At 35.1% G+C, this 20916-nt stretch overlaps 1 protein-coding gene across 1 annotated transcript in view; it reads right to left on the bottom strand.

Moving 5' to 3' along the window:
* Positions 1-12251, bottom strand: part of LOC126976263 (rho GTPase-activating protein conundrum) — a 142733-nt gene extending 130482 nt beyond the window's left edge. The window contains exon 1 of the mRNA XM_050824519.1: positions 12199-12251. The gene's annotated coding sequence lies outside the window, so the exon portion shown is untranslated. The remainder of the gene's footprint in view (positions 1-12198) is intronic.
* Between the last annotated feature and the right edge of the window lie 8665 nt (positions 12252-20916).

Genomic DNA, 20916 nt, shown 5'->3' with positions numbered 1-20916 from the left:
TCGCTGATCTAGTTTTATAATATTGTTCTATTCAAATATAAAGTTACCATTGATCTGCCATTGATTTTGATTGACACATGTATTGTAATACATTATGAATAACCAATGTATGGCGTGGTAATCGCGTTTTGGATTTGGTTCACGCAACTGGAGTATGTCCATTATCCTGTACAATAGAGGTGTAACAAATTGAAGCCGGGAATTGCATTCGTGTGAATGAAAACAAATAACCTTCATTTTCAACGGATTACCTATGAAAAATTTAATAAGATACTCGGCGGAAGACATCGACAGCGAGGGAAGAAAAGTAAGGATAAGTTAAGCCTGGATATTCTGAAAACAAAAAGGCAATCGAATAACGATTCATATGTGCATTAGTGCTTGTTCAGTTTAGCACTTGTTTGTTATTTCAGTGTGTGTGGCGAACAGCGAAGTGGACATAAGACAATCTTTTACCATTTCGACAAAGAAAAAAGAGCGTATATGATTGAGGGCCCGGGCGCACAAAATTTACAGAATTACATATAAATATGTAATTCTGTAAATAACAAGTACCGGAAGACGCAGTGTTGGTAGGCGCTCCACAAGATAGACCGACGATCTGGTCAAGATCGCTGGAATACATTGGATGAGGGCAGCGCAGGACCAATCGTCGTGAAAATCATTGTGGGAGGCCTTGTTCCAGCAGTGGACGTCTTCCGGCTAATGATGATGATGATAATATAATTCTGTAAACTTGTAATTCCTAATGTAAAGCCATATTAAGTTATCTTAAGAAGTTATCTTAATAAGATACATAATAGCTTTAAGGGTAAATGTATACACTTCTACAATAAAGTCCCAGCCACTGTTCAGGCATTATCTATAAATAAATTTAAATGTTTTATAAAAAAAATGGCTCTGTCGTAAATCCTATTACTCCACTGCTGAATATCTAAATGATCGGACAGCCTGGGACTAGATTGTGATTATTTTATAGCGACTGTACAATATTGTATATTTTTATTGAAAAGAGCGCATAAAAAAAGAATGCTGGGAGAGTTTCTTGCGCCGCTTCTTCTCTCTCAGAGCGCCATTTGTTTCCGAAGCGGTAGTAGTATCTAGTAGTATAAGAAATGACATCAAAAAGAATTCTAAAGGAATCAATTTTGAGAAAATAAATGCCTTTTATGCCTTTTATTCTGTGTCGCATGATCCGATTCTGTTTACGTCGTGTGTGCTACTATTATTTTATTTATGATTAATTGTGACTACTCACTTTTTCTCCTATTATTAATGTGTTCTCATATTTAGTTGTATTGTAATTTGTAAAGGATTTGGTATTAGGAAATCCCCACCTATTAGATGTATGTGAACCTTTTTATTTGTTACTTTTCCTACTTGATTGCTTTGTACGTAAATTACCTAAACTTTAACTATTAAGATAATTTAAGTTTTCTCAAGGAGTACTTAAATTGTTAATTCTTATGAGGAATAAATATTCATTAGCCATAAACCAAAACATTGCGTCCGTCTGTACATAATCCGTCTGCGATATGGAGAATCGTAATTGTGAAAACAATAGAAACGATTGTAAGCAAGATCACCGCAACACCGTAACGAAGATATCGAGAATCGAGATTCAACCATAGCGTAATGTATTGTTTGTTCCGCAAATTTATTGTTGAAATTGTATCAGTTGTAAGTACTTACATATATATATATATATATAGATGAAGGTAAACACCGCATGGACTATTTATGGAATTAATGACATTGGCCTAATGATAATAATAACTAGTTTTTCTTGTGTTAAGAAAACCATAACTATATTTCTTGTATTCTATTATTATTCTTCACGTCCCTTATATCCTTTTCATATGAGGTATTTTACTTGGAATTTTGAGAAATAGATTGCTTTTGTCGATCTGTTTTCTATTACACATATCGTAATAGGTCTGGTCTAATCGTGAAATGTTTTCGTCTCGTGCTTATTCTTGAAATGGCTTATTATACGGTTGGGCGACCACAAGTTGATAGAAATACCATATCTCATTTATAAAAATGAATTGCTGTTCGTTAGTCCCGCTAAAACTTTAGAAGGGCTGGACCGATTTGGCTAATTATGGTCTTGAATTATTTGTGGAAGTCCAGGGAAGGTTTAAAAGGTGAATAAATATGAAAGTGTTCGGAATTAAATAAAAACAACAATTTTGTTTTTCCGTTGATGTGTCCGCCGTCGTCCGATATTTGTTTTGTATGGACATATTTGTATATACATATTCTATGAGAGAATTTATTGACGCACGGTTTGACAGTTCTGCTGTGAAACAATTTCATTACAACAACAGGGAGCATATTTTACGAAATAATTCTCGATGTTATGATATGTTATTGACAAATTCATATAAAAACATTATTTTGTTTATTATATAAAGAACAACGTCTGTCGGGTCAACTAGTGTGTAATAAATATAAATAGATGACTCAACTCGTCGGTCCCATTTATTCCATTGCAAATCGGTAGGTACTCGTATTTAGGCGGTTCACGTACACGAAATCAGTTTCTGTGTTCTCGTGCCACAATAGGACTTTAGTTTGCTATAAAGGGAGCTAATAATATTTATAACAGTATGTAGCGACAGAACAACATTTGTATTTGATACACATAAGGCAATACTGAGAAACACACCGATAGATTATACCTCACGGAATAAAAGACGTTTTAAACTCCAATTTGATTCAGTATTGGAATCGTAATCTTTTCATAGAAACTTCTTGCACATTCATAGATACGTCATGTTCGTGGGTTCGGTATTCAATTTTGGTAGCTTCAAGCAGCATTTGACCAGATCTTTAATGTAACGTATAAAAAGTGGGTTGATTTTTAACAAAACCAAGTGAAACTTTCTGGATTGCTCAACATGTTTGTTGTGTTGTATTGTAGTCACATTATATTACGTGAGAGCCTGCTTCCGAGTGACGAGTCTGACATAATTATCAACTTTATAACATACAGATTTGTTTAATAGATTACTGCTATGCGTGTTCTTTGCGTAACGCCTGCAGTATTACCGTAACTCGGGGTTAGTGTGTTGACACACCAAACCGAACATTCGTGAATTATAATTAATTTACCTAGGTTCTGATAATGATATTTAGTAATATTTTTTTTATCATTAATGAAATTTAAGTTACATGAACCTCATAATTTTGAAGTAAAACTTCTAAGTCGTGTGATCTAAATCTAAAGCACAATCATTTATTTAAATTTTTTCGTTTTTGATGATACGGCGTCATACGGTGCTGATACAGTTGTAAACCAGTAAATACAAACTTACCTGCTTCATTGATTATTAAATTAAAAGGGGGGAGGGGGGGGGGAGTAATCAAAAGAACTGCTGAGTAATTGAACAATTATATCCTGATTTATGGACTATGCGTCGTCGGATGTTTATTAACTCCAAATAGAATTGTTTTTATTGAATATAGGATATGAAACCTCTAATTGAACGTTAAAAACTACAATGTAGTCGAAAATCTATGCCTCAGACCTGAGAAGACTTTGACTTTGAAGAACTGATGCAAAAAACTCAGCAGGCTTCTTCTTTTTTTATAAAATTTAGTAAAATGCAAATTTATTATTTAAAAAGCAACTTACTAACTCGACTTAACCGAGTAGTATACCAACTTTATGTTTGCTCCTGGTGTTAACATTATAATTATCAAACTTTAAAAAAAAAATCACTTATTTGAATACATATATATATAACATTATCAAGAATATATTGAGAGGCCACAGTTAAAATGTTTATTTATTTTACTGATTCTTTAGGACTCTATGGTATTAATAACAACTGCACTGCCTCATAACAATTTGCTATAGGACATACATAAGTAAACAAATGGCGCCGTATCAATGCATATGTGAGCTATTTTAGCGGTAATGTTGTTGGCATAATCTCCATACACATGGATTTGATTCCTTCATTCTATGAATTTTGGTACACATTGAGAATGTTCAAGTGGTTTCCAACGACTCAATGCTCGCAACAGGAGACTTATAAGCTCATTTGTTTTCTTATTTTATAAAAAGATTCCCATTCTTCTCAGGTCTGAGGCATTTATTTTGGAATGGGTGGTAGTTTTTTGACTTTCAATAAGTGATGTCGTGATGATGAAACCAGTCTTTTGTCTTTGGATCATTGATTTCCCAACTAAGCTTTACATGGCCAGTGTAAATGGCATGTCCATTAACTAATTAAATTCACTTCATCAAGCTTAAAAAACTTACAAAGCCATAACAAGAAATAAAGAAAAAAATGTTATGAGAATAAGAACGTTCTGACTAAAATTATTTTTCAACAATAACACGAAGACAGCCATAATTAATATGAATAAAATATGTCCAGTGTTCGTAGTATCACAACGGTGACATAACTTTCGTTCATCTGGTGTGGGTCAGCACTTATGTGTTCACAGTTCAATTGTTTTAAGGCTGTGCAAGTGAAATTATATTCAGATCACGTTTAAGGAAGTTCGAAGATGCGCTTCAAATACGAAACTATGCTAATGGTTCCGTATGTCGACATACTATCGCTAAATATAAACAATATCATAGCAATAAACGATTTTAGTTTGAATAAGTAATTATACTTTTAAATTAAAATTTTTTGCTCATAGATTTTTTATAATTACAATAAGGGACAAGTCGAACTGGACGTTCAGCTGATGTTTATTGGGACGCAATGCACATTACAATGCAGTGCCGCTCAGGATACTTGAAAAATCCAAAAATTCTGAGCAGCAGTTTAATTGCGCATGAAAGTCTTATTTGCCCAGTAATTTCACTAGCTACGGCGCCCTTCAGACCGAAACAAAATAATGTTTACACATTACTGCTTCTCTCAATGCTCTCATCTTAGTACAAAGGCACAAATATAAGCCACTTTTATTATTTGATTGGCATTACATGGAAAACTACATAGCAGTGGCATTTCAAATATGCATTACGTATTTATTCAAATCATGTTTGTCATTAGGTGACATTGCCGTTTCTGTATGATATGCAGCAAATACGAGTGAATGGCTCCTCTTGACGAGTATAAACTAGTAAATTTATGCTTTATATTTTGAATTATGTGTAACATTAGTGGTAGCAGGTTGTTTTATGGCTGTGCTCATTATTGTAGCCCAGATTTCAAGCGAGTGCCGTTAGTAACTATGTTGTTTGCATCACAAATTGACCCAAACGCAGGGAATTTGTGGTGTGGCAATTTATGGAGAAATAATGATCTTAAATTGTTTTTATACAACTTTGTGATATTTTTAAATTTTGTGATATTTGAAATAATTTCTTTCTTACAGATTAAATATCTAGTATATAACTACTACTTCCTTAGTATACAAAAAAATCGAAACAGTTGTAGTAATCACAAATGAAGGATTTATATATTTTATTTTAAAAATTACCTACTTTAACTATTAGAGGGTGTAATAACATATCAATTTAATTAATTTTATTAATTTAATGTAATCGATGTATCAGTCATCAAGAGCCTTTTGACCAGATCCCCCCAGAGCCCCCGAAATCCAAATTCCTTCAAAAAGATTAATCTTCTTAACGTGTTTTTTTAGGACTTATAGCTCATTAATAGTTTTAAAAAATCTCTCTAGTGTTCCATGAGAGTGTATCCAGTGATCACTTAACATAATTTGACCCGTACACTCGTTTGTTATCACACAAAAATATCAGTAGACGAGGCTTATAAAATATAAACGGTATTTTTCATAGTTCCATTTCAATTCCAATGGAAAAGGAGCTGAATAGGCAACACACTCCGGAGGGATCCCAACCATATAACAAGGCAATCCTAGACTGCAACGCTCAAGGAAAACGCACACGTGGCCGTTCAAAGCAAACCTGGCGGCGGGCTGTCATTAACAAAGCGATAGACATTGGAAAGACCTAGAGTGAAATTAAGAGAGATGCTAAGGACCATTCGCGATGGAGATGCACTGTCTATGCCCACTGCCTCATGTATTTTTTTTATTTGTGATAATAAGGGACGAGACGATCAGGACGTTCAGCTGATGGTAATTCATACGCCATACCCATTACAAAGCAGTGCCGCTCAGGCTTCTTGAAAAACCCAAAAATTCTGAGTGGCACTACAATTGCGCTCGTCACCTTGAGACATAAGATGTTAAGTCTCATTTGCCCAGTAATTTCACTTGCTACGGCGCCCTTCAGACCGAAACACAGTAATGTTAACATATTCCTGCTTCACGGCAGAAATAGTTGCCGTTGTGGTACCCATAATCTAATCATCCCTATCCCCTAGGAATACAAGAACTTAAACATTACTAACACATATTCGCAATATAAGAACAAACAAAAGGAAATATGTGGACGGTAAAGTTGTGCATTAAATGCTACTTTGAGATGCTAATTGGTTTACAGTGGCCAGTAAGTGTTAAGTAAACTAACTGTTTGGTTTAGACGGAGTGTCTTTTTACGACTGTCGTTGTTGAAAGAGGTGGATAATTGTTGCGGTTCTAGCATGAAATGGGATAAAAAGTATTTATGTTCTCAAACTTGATTCCTTAGGAATTATTTTTGATGTCACTTCAAACACCGCTTCGGAAAAAATGGCGCTCTGAGAGAAAAGACAGCGCAAGAAACTCTCCCAGTATTCTTTTATGCGCTCTTTTTGATAAAATATTATTGAACTGTCATTGTCATTGTTATTGTTATTCCTCCTCCTTCTCGCGTCGGTTTTCTCAGTGCTGAGAGTCGTGATCATCTCGAAAGAGTACTTTTTTGCGTATTATTTGCCGCCATCTGCCCCTGTCGGAAGCAGAGTGTAAAGCGTCGTGGACAGTGGTCTCAAGGGCAGTGCGAATCTGATCGGTCCATCGCATGGGGCTCCTTCCTCTTGGTCATCTTCCTTCAACCTTCCCTGTTTCCATCAGTCTCTCCAGGTTGTCTTCATCCCTTCTGGCGATGTGGCCGGTTATTGTTATTAAATATTCATAATATAGTCCCAGGCTGTCCGATCACTTAAATATTCAGCTGTGGAGTAGTAGGATTTAACGACAGAGCCATTTTTTAATGAAACATTTGTAATTATTTATAGATAATGCCTGAACAGTGAGTGGGACTTGTAAAAGGGGTTATAAATTATTATAGTATATACATTTACCCTTAAAGCTATTATGTATCTTATTAAGCCTACTAGAATTAATTACAAGCAATCCCTTATTTCTTGAACACAAGAATTATAACAATAATAATGAAAATCACTATTTAGAGCAAAAAGGTTGACTGAAAGGTGGAAAGTGGACTGAAAAAGATGAACATGGACTGGGGGAATGAAATATCCAATAAAATTATTAACAAAATTCGATGCAATCCAAGAAAAATATGTTTGTATCCATTGGGACATCATGCCATTAATTTAAAACAGATATAATTATTGGCCATTGCCTCATATTGAAGAAAATTTATTGAAATAGGCGGAATCCATCATTATCCAAATGTTTTGAGTTCTGATGAGTGTTAATTCTGCCAATGTTTATCTTCGACACGTGTTTCGCCTCTACACGAGGCATCCTCAAGAGATGTTGACTCGCCAAACTCTGGCACAAGACTGTTTGAATTGTTTGAAGACAAATATTGGCGGAATTAACACTCAAGACAATTCAAAACATTTGGATCAAATTGATGATTCAAATTTAAAAACAACTGAAGTAATAATAATAACATAAAGACCTGGTAAACAACTGCAGCGAAGCCTCTCGAGGGTATTTAGTATGCAAGAGACCATGACATTGATAGCACACAGCCTTGGGGGACAACTACAATATGTCCCCAGACGAACCAGTTACTTGGGACACTATTATTATTACTACCCAGGAGAAGCTAAATGATCGGACCCTTTACCCTGACGACTTCAGCCCAATTTACCCCAACCAGCGCTACATAGCCTAGCACGATGACTCAGTCTCATTCGAAGCCCACAAAATAAAGTACACAATGTGAATAAAGAAGTTTCACCTCAGAAGGCGGAATGGCTGGCAAAACTCTTGTTATAGGGCTTGAGATAGGAAAACATGGCATAGGGAAACATATTTTGTGGCCCTAGCCACAAAATATGTTTAAAAATCGTTTATCGTCAGGTAACCCGCAAATTCGGTTGTCCTAATGCAGTTTTTTTCAATCTTATTTATTTCGCGAGCCGACGAAATATTCGGGCGACCATTTCTCAGTCAGCTAATTAATTTATAATCTAATTTTAAAAGACTACAATTACTATTGTATGCACAAAGTGTCGAGGTGTTTTGGATGAAAACAAAACAAGAATATCCTGAGCTGGCCAGGGAAGCTCTAAAGTTGTTGGTACCATTCGCCACTTCATATCTGTGTGAACTGACATTCTCTTCAATGGAATGGTGGATATTAAAACTTAAAATAGAAATAGATTTAAATTAAAAATGATTTTATTCTTATTATATATAAAGCACCACGATTTAATATTTTTGAAAATTAAACAAGACTATCCTTCTAACTAGCTTTTATTGTAGTCTGCCTTGCTTCTACCGGCGACCCTAGTTTGGGTCGCAGCCCACAAGTTTAAAAACATTGTCCATGTATTCTCGTAAAAATATTTCAACTCCTTCTGAACCTTCATTGTCTTGTACTCAACCACACGTCGCATCCTTGTCACGTATAAAGGAAACGTCAAGTACAAAGGACTGAATATCTCACAGTTCACGACTCCATTTATAAATGTTTTCTGTATTTGCATTATAATTTAACGTCGGTCGTGGTGTTTGTTAGCTTGTGCGCATATCTCCACTAATAAGGCCATATTCCACATACTGTAAATATGTCTTCTAAATATTAATATGCTCGTAATTGTATGTAGGAATGTCTGCGTGGTATGAATGATTATGTTTTCAATGACACAACAAACGTTTTTCTTTAGTATTGTTATTGACGTGAATAGTTTCTTTTTTATGTTAGAGCCACCATCTGATAGAATATGATCTCTTTCACTTAGTTCAGCCGAAAGACGTCTACTGATAGAAAAAGGCCTCTCTCAAAGATCTCCACGACGATTGGTCCTGAGCTGCCCTCATCCAACCTATCCAAGCCATCTTGACCAGATTATCGGTCGATCTTGTGGGGGCCTACCAACACTGCATCTTAGGGTACGTGGTCGCGTTTCGAGGACTTCACTGTCACAACGGCCAATATGTATGTAATGTGCCCTACCCAATGCATCTTCAGTTTTGCTATCATTCGGGATATGTCAGTGACTTTGATTCTACGCCAAGCGTAGTCCTCTCCATTGCCCTCTGAGGGACTGTATAACAAAGGCACAAAAAGTACTAACAATCCAATCCAATCGCGAAATAATGTTGAAAAATATGTAAGCATAATAATTAAGAAGCAAGCATTGTACTTATGTAAGGAAAATGCTGGGTGTAAATTCCTTTAAAATATCATAATTTTGAACTGTTTCAGACTGCGGCGAAGCAAAAATTGGGGTTATGATTTTGTATCAGTATATGTATGAGACCAACCTGAACATCACAAATTTATTTATAATGGGTTTAGGGACGAGTTAGTTTTGTTTATTTAATAGATTATAAATAGTGATTAGTGAATAGTTTGTATATTAAAATAAAAACTAAATTATTTTTTATAGTAGTTTAATTTTATTTTTGAACTAACTTTCATTTTTAAAATTTGGTTACTTTGTTAGTACAAAGGTGTTTATTTTATAGTTGTTCTCATACGGCAACTGTGTTTTAATGTTTGCAAGAGCATTATTGTTAATAACTCTACATAAAAGCAGTAATAGATGATACAGTTAGAGAAAGGTATTTGTTTATAGCCCGCGTATTAGACTATCATATATCTTCTCTCGTAATTATAATGTCGGCTGTATAAGGGGGATGTAGTATGCGGTAGTCGGAGGACCGAGCAGGCCACAGGAGTTTGACATTCTCACGTGTTCACGGATCATGAACGGCATCGCAATGTCACTAATTGTTGCTAATCTTATGTAGCTTTGAATTGCTTATTGCGGTCTACACACCGTTACTATGCATATATACATCTAGTGCATTTTAATGCAGTTTATGGCGAAGTTTTTGAATTGAAAACTTCTTTTACCGTGTTTTGGTAGGGGAAAATCTTATGGGTTCGTATCACCGACGTCGTTTGACGCACGCGATAAATAAATAATAAAAAATATATATAGTTAGACACTTTTTGGATGCGTGAAATCTCGTGAGTTCGCGTCACTGAAATGCTTACAGCATTATATCTGTAGCTATACAGCTGACGTATTGTGCAACATTAGTGCTGTGTATATCTTATAAGTGAAATTGAATGGATTTAGTGAAAAATTTAATGTGTATATGCTGTGCATTGTTGAAATAGTATTTTTGTTTGGTTAATTATACTATTGAAAATAAGTTTAAAAAATTAGCTGAGATTAATAATTTGATTGTTTTTAACCATTATGCAATTTTAAATTTTTATACTAAAAGTTCTAAGTCTTCATTTCATATAATGCTTATGCAAATAATTTGTTGAGAAATTGGTGACGGCGAAACACTCTTGCCGCATATTCCATTTGAGTTTTGATAAAAAAAAACTTGGAGACAGCAGACCGAAATGAAAACAGAATTTTAATCGTGATTCTAGAATTCTATAAATATCTCCTTACTTAATGTTATTCTCAGATAGCTCTACATATCTTCAAGTACCTAGATATCTTCCTATTTTTCTTGACGTGATACGATAATACCTACTCACAGTGTTTTTAAAAACATCTATGAATTAGTGTTACTAATAGACAACCTTACTTGAATGCTTTTCATTAGAATGTCGTAACTAAAACTTTTATAGAATATTCTAGATTCTCGCATGCACCACCAAATTGATTAAATGTTTCTTCTGCGTTAATATTGTACCTACCGATATACTTTCGTAACAAAAGCCTGCAGCCCTCAAAAGCTCTTTAATTTATAGAAGGGTGAGACCACAGAATAGGTAAAAGATATTAGAATGGCTTGATGGCTAGCGTATTTTGTATGGGAACCATTGTCGCCATACAATGTTATCCTACACGCCCTAGTCAAATAAACACAAGCATTCGCACACATACGGTACCACAAACAGACACAAACATACATGCACACAAACATTTACATACACACTTACATACATTACACAAAACAGTGTGTTCTTCTCATCTTTTCATCTTTCATCTTCATTTTCATTCTCTCTCCTTCCCACAAGCACACAGCCGGTCCGAGATTCGAGTCTTCTTAGGAGACGCCCCGCTACTGTTGTTGCGTAGTCTTTGCGGCCTCCACGGCCCATGTCCTATGTCGCTGAAAAAGCCATCAGGGCCAACAGCATAGAGGAGGTTTTAGTCGGTATGGGGTTTCCGCTTACGCGGACACTCGAGTCCCACATATTACATACGTAACTGTATTCCCTCCTCTCAAAAAAAAAACATACCGTACCAACGCAGAGCACAAAAAAAACATGAACATAAGAAACACTGTATAATGCTTGCTATCTCATTTTCTCCCACGTTAAATCTTATGAATTTATGTTTCTGTCTCTTTTTACTTTCATTATCTTCAAATCACAACGATGCTAAAGAAGTTTTTACTTCAAATATTTGTCGAAGAAGCACAATAAAATAGTATATATACTATTGTACAAGTGAGTAAGTTGCTCACGAGTTTCATACGCACTTTCTCAACACACTTGCGCGGAAAAAACAAACATGTATTGCATAAATCGTTTCATTATTAAAACAATGGGTACAAAACGATATTATTCTAAAAATATAAATTTTTCAGCGGCTTAAAACCTCTTTGTTGTTGCCAAAAAAATGTATTAACCGGATAAGTTCAAAATGCTCTGCTTACTCTCATATAATTTGCAGTTAGATACTAACTTAACTTTGTAGGAATATTATGGACTAGTGTGTAATATTATTGTGCACGTGTGTGATATAGGTAGTTCGGTTTATGACACTAAGAACGATGTTATAAGGCTTTACGAGCAAGTGTGTTGAAAAAACAGTAATATTAATAAATATAGATAAAATTGAACGAACTGATTGCCAGGAAATATGTCCTTCTGTCTTCTGGCAAGACGCTAAAGAAATAAACAAGACTTACCTAATTATTTATAGCTATTGCGTCACAAAAAAAATTCACAGCTTGATCAAAACAACACTCGTGCACTACTGGAAAAAACCTTGTTTGTCCAAATGATTACGTAGATAAGATACACGGGATCAGAACTATCTCATCTCAAACAACTTCAATGTTTTACTTTATTTGTAACACTTATTAGATTGATCCATACAGAACCTTACCGAACGGATTGTAAGGATGTAATACAGGCATGGAATGAGAATCATTGCGTAGGAATGTCGAAGGTTGTGATCATAGTATGAATTAGAAATAAGTATTTAATTAGATAGGCTACTACTAGTTAAATACCTATTTATATTATTTAATTTATACTAGCTGACGCGGCAAAAGACCTCGCGCCCGCTCATTGTATGAATTGTCCATAAATAAATAATTCAAATTCAAAAACACTTTATTCATGTAGGTCACGGAAATGACACTTATGAATGTCAAAAAAAAATAAAAATATTGTTTCTTATTGAATTTTTTTTTAAGGCAAGATTTACATTTTAATTGTTTTACAAATCATTTTAATTACAATATATGCAAAGTGACACAACAAAAATACTCAAATGTCAAAAACTGAAAGGCTTACACGAGTAACTCAAAAAAAGAAAAAAAAGTATATTAATACTTATACAAGAGTTATTGAGTATGGTAGATGCATCAATCCACACATACCGTAAATAACTAGAGGCATTATGTGAGCATTTCATAAAATAAAATATGTAACAACTTTAACTTTAAAGAAAATAATAATAATAAAAAACTCATCAAGCAGACCTCCCGGTAACATAATAACAGAATAAAATATATTATATAGTATTCAAATTGAAATTCAAATATTTTTAATCAAATTGGATGTGACATCACTTATTGAAAGTCAAAAAGTACCACCCATTCCAAGACGAATACCTCAGACCTGAGAAGAACGGGCGCAACTAACTCAGCGGGCTTTTTTTTTCATCGAATAAATATGTTTACAAAGTAATATTGTACAATTAAACTTATTATTTAACAGCCTGAGGGCGGTCACTCCATTCCCAATCTGTGGTATCATTAAGAAAGTCATTTATGTTATAGTAACCTTTACCACACAAATGTTTTTTAACAATTCTTTTGAATAACGTTATACTTTTGTTTTGAACATTTTCTGAGATCTTGTTGTAAAAGCATATATACATCGCCCCACAAAAGACTTACTAACTCGACTTAGCCGAGTAGTAGGCATCATAAGTTTATGTCTGTTCCTGGTGTTAACATTATGGTTATGACAGTTTCGGCAAATTCACTTATGTGCCTATGAACATACATTACATTATCAAGAATATATTGAGAAGCAACAGTCAAGTCGTAATTTCTTTCAATTTTGCTCTGAATGATTCTTTAGGACCTAGGTTATAAATAGCGCGAATAGCCCTCTTCTGCAGCACAAATATCGTATTAATATCGGCAGCGTAGCCCCATAGCAATATACCATAGGACATAATACTATGGAAATAACTAAAGTCGCGCCGTTTATATTATTAATCTGTGGTATTGTCCTATGTAATGAAATGTCAAAACAGACCCGGCTTATTACTTTAGTGTGTGTGACAATCTACGTCTTATACTCGCGATTTGTATGTCACTCTGTGTTAGAGTGCGTGCATTGCTCAACATAAAGGTTAACTGTCAACCTCAATTTTTTCGACGTTCAACTTTTTGAATTATATTATAAATAGTGGACAGACGATGTCCTGTACCTACACACGTCTTAAAGTTGAAAAATCGGTCCAGCCGTTAGGAGGAGTTCACTAAAATACACATGAGCAGTAGAATTATATTATATGGACAAAATTCACAATCTAAACCGATATCAAATTCTCTGGAACACACAAAATAATCATCAAAATCGGTCCAGCCGTTTAGGAGGTCAATTGTGAATCTAAACCATACTCGAATCCACCTGAAGACAAAGTTTAATTAAAATCGGTCCAGCCGTTTCGGAGGAGTTCAGTTACAACAGACGCACAAAATAAATATATATATTAAGATAAGGACCAAACAAGTGATCGTCATTCCGTGTATGCGGCTGTATAGACAGTGGACACAAGCCTACTTCCGCGACCGATGCACTTGATAATAATAATGCTGTGATTGATGGTGGAGACTGGAGCGACCTGCCGAGTCATGACGGCAAGCTTACGATAATGTCCCAACAACTTTATGTAACCGGAATTAACTTGTTCATAATCTTGTTAGAGTACCAACGCATATGTAATATATAGATATGATCGATAATTTATTTTAAGTATACAAATAGATGGATTAGTCAGGTGAATAATTACTGTTTGCAACATATAAGTGTCGAGTGCGGTAGATATTATTTAATTGTTTGCAGCCATGCGTTCAACACCTTTAGGTTATAGGTTATCACGGGCTACTATCCGCAACTCGACGAATACAGCGCTCCTATTTTGCGTCCATTCAACACCTTTTTAATCTGTAATTTTTAAGTCTACCACGCTGGCCCGTTGATAAACTTCTCACACAATCTTTTCCTTACAGGTTTGTGTGTGGTATTTTTACGTTATACTTCTTTTGGCGCGTTAGAAAAAAAATATCAGAGTGAATTTTTACGATGCGCGTGCACACCGTCCCGCAAATTTGACACCCTGACGTTCGCTGGTCAACTACACCATTTGTATCATACATGAGCTAACAAGCCTCTTGTAACTCATATGTCAACTGAACCACAACCAATGGACGAGAATTTATTGGCTGTATTTAATACCTTCTTTATAACAATATTGTTTTTTCTGCAAGCGTAAAATAGCACGAGGAGTAAATTTTTTAACGATTTTTGTTTTATTACGCCAAAGAAGAATTACTTCTTGCATGTGTAAGTATATTACTTACACACTTTTTATTTATTTATGGCACAAGTACATTTCAACAGGCCAATAACAAATGTGTAGGTTTCCACGCGTCCCTATTTTCTTGGCAGTTGTTAAAAACAGTGTCCCGTGCTGGCACAGGTTGCAAACTGTTGATTTGGAAAAAAAAAGCGAAAGTGTAGTCATGTTAACTTTAATATATTAAACAATATGACGATATATTAAGAAAAACGGCAGATTATTTGTTTTTATATTTCTCATTTTATTCCGTTTCCAAAAAGAAACTTGCTTTTTTACAGCCGCTTTTACCGAAAAAGAGCTTCGCAAGACTAATCGCGAAATAATTAGCAGCCGATGAACTAACATCACGTGCTATGAAATAAATTAAAAATACAATCGGAAAATGAGACACACTAGATATATACAGAGTAAACTGAACGACACTTGAGCAGATACCTGTACTAAATGTACATTTATTTTTCATTGGCCAAGTGGCTCACATCCAGGATAATGTAACACATCATAACCTATTATTATACACATCTGCCGTCTCCCACTAACCACTCACCTGTTCTAACGAAGGTGCGTTCTTTCTCCTGGACAATCGTCCACAGTTACCTCCATATTTAATTTATATATGATTACAAAACATATTATAAAATTGAGTTTTTTTTTTATGAAAATAAGCGAATGGAGTGACCGCCCTCAGGATATTAAATAATAAGTTTAATTGTACAATATTACTTTGTAAACATATTTTTTCGAAGAAAAATAAACACGCCGAGTTTGTTGCGCCCGTTATTCTCAGGTCTGAGGCATTTATTTTGGAATGGGTGGTAGTTTTTGACTTTCAATAGGTGATGTCACATCCTATTGTGAATAAAAATGTTTGAATTTGAATTTGACGAGACGTGCAGAACGTTCAGCTGATGGTAATTGATACGCACTGCTCATTACAATTCACAAGCTACGGCACCCTTAAGGTTACAATAATGCTTACACATTATTGCAGAAATAGGCACCGTTGTGGTACCCATAAAATAGCCGGCATCCTGTGCAAAGGAGCCTCTCACTGTTACATAGACTCCAGGTCTATATAACCAAAAAGAATCCTATCAACGTCAGTAGCCAAAAATCTATGGATGTGGATGTCATGCCACACACACCTATACTAAACAAGACTAGTTTTTGAGAGACGCGGATTCGTTTTGGTAATGGTGGTTCAAATTACTTACATTAATTTCAAACAGATAAATAATTATTATCTGGAATTTATTAAAATTACTATTATTAGATTATTGTTTTGAAGTTTTTTGTTATTTCTTTGTTAATTTTTAATGATATATACAACTTATCGTGAGCTAAAATTCTTTTAAACACTAGGTACTTAGGTGTTGATGAGAAATCTCTTAGCTGGATGGATCTATACTGCAAATATGTGAATCATACTAAGGTCTATTCTCTTTTTTGTAATTTTTTGTAATGGCAAACTATAGTGCAGCTATAGAGTCCTGTAGATAATAGAGAGATAACTATGGACAACAGACGTATTAGTATCTGATTGGCTAATGTAATGCCAATTGACTCTTGCGCCGGTTAATAACCAATTTTCACCGAGCACCGGCACAGTCGCACCCATATTAATTCATCAGTGTTCAACGGCCTAATCGTATCGCATAAAAGTACTCGGTGTAACGCATTTATTCACCAAACTTTTTAGTTTTCAAATTTCCTAGAGGATTACCGGGGGCCCCCAGCTGCAGACCATCTCTTCCTCGGAACCACAGGTATATCTTTTTTTTATGATAATAAGGGACGAGACGAGCAGGACATTCAGCTGATGGTAATTGATACGCTCTGCCCATTACAATGCAGAGCTGCTCAGGATTCTCGAAAAACCCAAAAATTCTGAGCGGCACTACAATTGCGCTCGTTGCCTTGAGATATAAGATGTTAAGTCTCATTTGCCCAGTTATTTCACTAGCTACGGCGCCGTTCAGATCGAAACACAGTAATGTTTACACATTATTGCTTCACGGCAGAAATAGGCGCCGTTGAGCAACAATATTTTAACAGTGCACAATATTTAGATTTTCCTTAGAGAACTGTATTTAACTGTCAAAAAATTATGCTAGAAGCTTTATCAATATAATAATTATATTATGAATAAAAATCTTTAGTTCGATATTTTACTTCGTATCTCATACCGGCTGTTAAACAGTACATTGTACACACAGTGTATGACAAACTTCTCATCACAACACTTTCCATTTCTTCCGCCGCGGGCAGTGAAACTACCAAACCTTGAGATTGTCGACCTTTGGCTAGGTGACTATGATTTATTATATTATTAGGACTTTTACGGAATAAAAGGATAATCACATAGCATAAATACAATTGACATATGATCTTCGCATTATAAGGGATCACACCTGACTAATTTACAGCATAGTTTCTCAACCTTATTTTGCTCACCGCCCACTTTGAGAATATGTTTTTTTCTACAGTATTTTCGTGTAATTTTTTGCCTTTTTAGACTATATTTTTTAATCTACCCACGCCCCATCTCAATGCCCCCTAATTTTCTCTGGGTCTTCTACGAAAGTCTCAAACGCCCACAAGGGGGCGTTATCGCCCACGTTCAGAACCTATGATTTACAGTTTACTTCGTTCAATCGGGAAGTTAAGCCATATGTATATCTTAGTTACTTCTTTTTATTTTTTAGCCTCAGCAGGCCCATTATCACCTAACAGTACACACCAGGCCACGGCAGTATATTTACAACATTTTATGACGTCCGTGTTACTTTGCAATATTTATAAAGAAACAAATAAAATACTATTAAAACTGATGTTGGCATCCATCTCAAACTTATATTAAAACAGCGACGTACAAGAACTCATGAATTAAGATCAACCGGGTTGAATGCAACTTGTTAAAAAGAGTTCCATTTAACAAAATATATGTAAGTAACGCCTTGTTCAAATACACCGAGCAAAGGCGAACAAAATATGACCCTTCTCTTTAACATCTTACTCTTTTTGTAATTCAAATCAAATCAAAATCACATTCATGTAGCTCACGAAAATGACACAAATATTTTTTCTTATTGAATCTACTGCTACTTCGTAAGGGGTTGAGCTAATGAGAAGAAGTAGCAACTCGTTGCAACTCTTTTAAATCATGATTTACATATTCATCGTTTTACAAATCATTTCAATTACAACATAATATAACATGTAAAGTGATGCAACACACATACTACAGAATATATTAGAGAAACAACGATAGATTTTCGACGGGAGTTTCATCCTGATTTTAGATCATTGTCTATTCATTGCACTCAGATCCTTTTCTATTAAGTTTATAATAATTTGAATTACAGAGAATATGTCAGTTATAAATAAAATATTCAATAAATGTATACCTTATGGTCACCCTACTCAATATCGACATTTTCTTTTATTGCAGCCACTGCAGCGGCGTCGGGCAAGTGACAGGTGCGTCACAAGTGACAAGTGATGCTATAATGTTACATTCCCACACGTAATAACATCTAATAGGCGTTCACGGATCTGCGTTCATAACTTCATAGCACTTTCGATTCTTTACATTTCAAACCTTATTGATTGGAAATTATGCTATACTAATCAGGTAGTTAGATAGATGTAATATCTAGTAGTTATCAACGTCATTGGACAATTTGGTAATTTGTGTAAGAGCTTTCAGATCTGAGATATGAATCACGATCATCCAAGCATGGGTTCGGGTGGTGGTGGATAGATGAATAGTCCAACTCAATCAATTCAAAGGTAAATATTTTTTAAAGGGGAAGTAGTTTTACCAGTGGGAGGCTACTTTGCACAGAATGCCGGCTAGATTAACGGCGCCTATTTCTGCCGTAAAGCAGTAATGTGTAAACATTAATGTGTTTCGGTCTGTAGGGCGTCGTAGCTAGTGAAATTACTGGGCAAATGAGACTTAACATCTTATGTCTCAAGGTGACGAGCGCAATTGTAGTGCCGCTCAGTATTTTTGGGTTTTTCGAGAATCCTGAGCGGCACTGCATTGAAATGGGCAGGGCGTATCAATTACCATCAGCTGAACGTCCTGCTCGTCTCGTCCCTTATTATCATGAAAAAGTCTCAGGCTGAGATCTATAAAACGTACTTAGACTTTGCCCAGACTTTACTTACGTAAAACTAAGCCGAGTTCAAGCTAAGTGCAATCTTTTATTTAGTCATTTGACAGCTGAGATTATGTTGGGCTTAAGCTAAGAAAGCTCAATAGAAAAGTATAGCGCTCGTTTATTTACAAACAGTACATTGTCGATTATTATTTAACAAACTTTTATAATAAAAAGTACACTAAAGTATCAGTAACTACAGTATCAAAAACTTATTTATTTTTTATTTTTATTGAAATAAGTGGAAATCGATATAGTGATTTATGCGAAATGCGGACTTGCTAATTTATTTAGTATAAGAATCGGAACGTATTTTTAGATGCGTGACAGCTATGGGTGACAGCAGACAGTACAACACCTGTTGTGATGACGCAAGGAATTGTTGCACTCCTTTTTGTTCGGATTATAGTCTTAGTTTTCCTTAAGTCGTCGTTATGGTGGACTTTCACTTATATATTATATTTTACACAAAGCGAAAGCGCCTCAACTAGCTAGATAATTCTGAGCAAAGTTTAAGTTTACTTACCTTACCTACTTACCATAGATCTCAGCCTAAGACATAAACGGACGGCGGCTATTAAAAGCAAGAGAGAAGTACTTTGTAGTTTACCTATATGAATGAGAAGAGAAGAGAATGGAACAAGGCGCTTCTAACAAAACTTCCATCACCTGAGCTGCGTTAAATACATTAACGTACAATAATATTGACACACTTTTACACAAATTATTTTGCTCCAAATTAAGCATATAGCCTGTGTTATGATTATGGGTTGCAAGACAACGATTTATTTAATACAATATACATACATAACAATAAACTACTAGAAAACACTAGACTCCCAATCGCCTATTAAAAGGTCGTCACAAAATATCCGAACGGCGTTGTACATACGTAAACATTGACGTTTACAGATAACATTAAAATATTTATTCAAATTAACACCTTATTTCGAGGCAGTAATGTTCTAAGTCTATTGTATACTTACGCTCATTGGAAGTAGCAGTAGCGCGAACACGAGGCAAGAACATATTGTTTTAGCAATTGAAATGTAATTATTTAGCAAAATGATTAAAAACGTCAAGTTAGTTACACAATTTTGTTAAGTTAAAGGGACACTTACCTGAAATACTTACGAAACACCATCCTTTTTAAGTTTAGATATTTAGCATCACCAACTTATCTGGTTGTCGCCATCGTCGTTTCAGTGTTGCGAGTTAATTCCAATGTGGACACAAGTCGGGGCATATTTAACGCTTAAAATTCAGAAGTATCACAATAATAGTAATCGCACACGGAACACTCGAAAGTAGTAGACACAGTCGAATGACATTTCAACATGGCGACCGTAGTTCTTATTTTTGCCACTTCACAGATAAGTTGGTATTACTATACCTACTGTTATTTGGACATTTGGCGTTGTATTTAAAGCGCGGTCGTTAAAGTTGGAAACACAACTGAATGAAACTCTGCCTAATAGACGCGTAGGCAGAGTTTTATTTCAGAAGCGTGACTGTGAGTCTAGTTGTTCGTTGTACGTCTATGGTTAAATATCAAGAAAAGGCTATACCAAGGCAGGACGATTCTTCGTTTTTGCATTTGAAAATTGCATTTTGTATATTATTGGTGTTTCGAC

Source organism: Leptidea sinapis, chromosome 40, assembly GCF_905404315.1.
Source record: "Leptidea sinapis chromosome 40, ilLepSina1.1, whole genome shotgun sequence".
Taxonomy (NCBI): domain Eukaryota; kingdom Metazoa; phylum Arthropoda; class Insecta; order Lepidoptera; family Pieridae; genus Leptidea; species Leptidea sinapis.
The sequence above is the reverse complement of the archived record's forward strand: the minus strand, read 5'-3'. Positions and strand labels throughout refer to the sequence as shown.